The sequence below is a fragment of the Mus pahari genome, chromosome 2, assembly GCF_900095145.1.
Source record: "Mus pahari chromosome 2, PAHARI_EIJ_v1.1, whole genome shotgun sequence".
Classification (NCBI taxonomy): Eukaryota; Metazoa; Chordata; class Mammalia; order Rodentia; family Muridae; genus Mus; species Mus pahari.
In genome coordinates, this window is record NC_034591.1 from 44,027,803 (window position 1) to 44,031,644 (window position 3,842).

Consider the following 3,842-nt stretch of genomic DNA (forward strand, 5'->3'; position numbering starts at 1 on the left):
AGAACAATACCTTTTTTTGTACCAAGTGGAGACTAGAGCAATAGTATTTGAAGAAAAATAAAATAATGGTGAGGTATCCTCAACATCCATTTGCCAAGAACTGTACTGTTGTCGTTAGTGGCAGAAACAGAGACAGAGCACCAATAAACTGCTCGGTCTGTGGTACGCTCTGCTTGCCGCAGAAGTTTGAGCTTCCCGTACTTTAGAGTAGAATTTTGTGAACATCTTAAAATGTTTTCTGTAAATACAGACTTTCACCTGAGTGACAGAGCATAGCCGTTATCAGAGTGATGAGCAAGTCCATTTTCCAGAGAAAAACTCACTCTTAGCGAGAGCATGGACTTCGTGCAAGGCCACAAGTACAGACAATTTGTTTAAATCATCATACATGTGCAAGACCTTGAGTGTGTCCAAGAAGAGCTTGCTCCTCTCTCTTATCCGCGGGCTCAGTTCAATCACCCTCTGGCATCCTGCTGCATTTTCTTCATGCTAGAGTTTTACTTTGTGACTTAATCCAGCTTAAATCTACCTTACTTAATTTTAAAGTCCTAAGTGTAGCCATCTTAGCATTCTCCTTTCTTCTTCTTTGGTGTACTTGTCCTGGTCAAGCTTGCTTCTTTGGGTTCCGTTTCTGATTCATACCTAAGGCTGCAGGCTCCCACCTACAGGATGAATCCAGTAAACGTGGGCCTGGAAGTGACATGTGGAAGGTAAAAGAGAATGGGCGCAGGTCTATCCGAATCAGAAAAGAATTGTGATAGAATGGGGTCAAGGATAGTGTGAATTCCAGAGGACTGATTACATGTCCTTGAATGGAGGTCATGAGTGGCTTTCTGTGTGAGTAGATTCCTTATATGTAAAGGTAGCTGGCAGACATCAACAGCTTCAGTGAAAGGGAGTGGGAGCCAGTGGAGTCAATGAAACCCCCCAGCTCTAAAGGGAGGGATGGAAAGAGATGGTGGGACCTGTGGCTGCTTATTTATTTGGACAGAAGGGTCTCTGTATATTCACTGAGAGGACAAAATCAGGAGACATATTTAAAAAGCAGAAGATATCTTTGATGGCAAATGCTATGACATGAAAAATAGTCCTTTGAAAAACACTTATTCAGTGTTATTTCAGCTGTCCAATGCAACAATTCAATTCAAGTAAATAAAATACAGTCATTGATTTGGTGGAGCTAAGTCATAATTCTAGTCAAGAAACTTTCAAGTCAAAATGATGTTTTTGCTTTTACTCTCCTTTAAGCCTAAATGACACAGAATGGTGTTCATGTCCTTTTCATTCTCCCTCTAGTCCTTTTCCTTACTGCTCACTTTTCACATCCTTACTAGAACACAATGCGAGAACCTGCTTCTTCTGCCAATTCTGCCTTGATATTCAGTTCCCAAACTCTGTGGCACACTGTAATTTATGCTTCCTTTGTCCCTTGCAGCCCCTTCTCTGTTTTCTTCAAACATAGTTTCCAACTTTGGTCTTTGCACACAGTAAGTATTCACAACCCAAGACTCCTGGTTCATAAGTAAAAAGTGCCACATTGCAGCGCTAATGTCACAGTGGAAACTTACAGTCCTTAAAACTTCTTATGTTGACATTCTAGTGCTGGCTTTATGATCTATGTGACCTTAGGCAAGTTACTTACCCTTCCTGTTAAGACTGATGATAACAGAAGCTCTTATTATGTGTAAACATATCATAATAATTCGATGAGCTACGGTGTCTAGAATAACATGACCTATTTAAGTTTAATGTTATATGATTTTCAAACAGAAATATCATGCTCATTTGTACTAAATTAATTAACTTCTTACTACACTCCAATCATATTCAGGAATGTATTCACTGGTAACTTTTAGATTCTGCGACTATAAGCTTCCAATGTAGAATACAATGAAAAGGAAATCTACTTCAGACCACCCAGGTATCTGATACATTCTCAATGAATGTGGTTGTTATGATTCCCTAGGTGAAGCATCTTGATAAAGAAAACATCCAAAGCCCCTGCTGGGAAAGCATCTTTAATTAGTAGAGATGTAGATGATTAGGGAAAACTCGCATCTCCTAAAGGGTCATTCAGAGCTGATAATGACATGTTGAAGAGGCATACTCATCTAATAGCTTTTGAATCAAAACAAGAACAGCCCCTGAGACAGACTCCGTTAGAAGTCATGAGTTATCACTGCACTACTAGTATCCTTTTACATGTTTTCCTTTTTCTTTTTGTCTCCTGATAAGATCATGGATTTCTTGTGCAGGTAACCACCAGAGGTTTTGCTCTTTAGATTGATCACACAGGAATATTTGCCCAATATTGTAGTTATTCAGATGTATCCTCTAGCCTCTGGGGGAATGTTGTTCCTCTGTGTATGATTTTTGTCCCTATACAGTATATGTAAACTGGACATATATAGTATGCCTCTTGCCCTCAGTGTATTGTTTCTGAGACTGAGCTACATTGGACGTGTGACCAACATTTCTTGCCTTTTTATCTCTGAGAATATCTCATTTGTGGGTCAATAACAATTTGTTTATGCAGCCATAAGTAAGTGATGGGCATGAGGACTACTGCCAACATTTCACTCCCACATATAAACTATTAAGGACATTTGCAGTATGTCTTCTGTGAACTTATTTCCTCTTCAGCTTTGAGTGAACACTTAAGAACTTGTGTTCATTATGCACAGTTTTCATCTGAATGTTACATCCTAAAGGAGAGCACATGGTTAAGAGTAGAGCTGGTGGCTATGGTGGGATTAACAAAAGGGTTCCTCTTGAACATGGAACTGCTAAGCCATGTCTGGACAGTGTGGGGAAAATTCATGTTGCTAGGCCGACAGAGAGGTTCACAGGGCGAGGTCTGCAGGTGTGTTGAAACTGACATCCTGAGAGCACCTGCCGTAGGTGCATCTCCTAGCTGCTCCATGGGAATACATTTGTTGAGTGGGAACATCCCTTCTACTTATGCTAGTATATAGAGCTGATGATAAGCTTAGGAATGCTATACTTAGTGTGGTCTGTTGCTTTGTGTTTCCTTGTAAGCTGAGACTGAGCGAATGCAGAATTTAGTTGTAACTTTGCCAGTACATCTATCTAGAGGCCTGCTGCCATTTTTGTCTTCTATGAAATTTCTGTTGCCAAGGAAGACAGGATTACAATTTTGTCTGACAGATTAAATAGCATGGTGTATTCTTGGTTATCAAAATCCTTGTGTTGTGTGGGGTTTTTAATTGGTGAATAGTCACAACGTGGGGAAAGCATGGTACATAGTGTATAATCTCAATTACCCAAGTGTGTGCGCTTGCAGGATCTAGAATGACACATTGAGCTGAACTGCTTATGACTGGGTGACTTCATTCTTGCTTTCTTGTGTTTTGTTTCCTGTAATGCATACACTAAAAAAATAAACGAAAGCTTCTTTAAAGAAAGAAAAAAAAAAAAAGAACAGGATTCTTGAGCATTTGCAAAGCACCTTGCAAAACTGTTACCACAGTATTTTCTGGTGTAATCTGGTCATCTTGTAGGTCTGTTAGTGGTGTGTAAGCCCCAGTTTTCTACATTATCACCAAAAGTTGGTACTATTAGTGGGTAAAAGTTGAAAAGTTTAATAATTCTGGTAGATTTGTATTATTAGTATCTAAATACAGCTTAAATTCCTATTTCTCTATTGACTAGTAATGTGTTCTTTCTATATATTTAGTGTAAATGTGTGTGTGTGTGTGTGTGTGTGTGTGTGTGTGTACATTCATTGGTGAAATCTGAAAGTTTTTATGTATGTTTAAAACTTAGGAATTTTGTTGTCTAACTCTCCATTGTTATTGTGACGATCAAGTTAAAAATGCTTT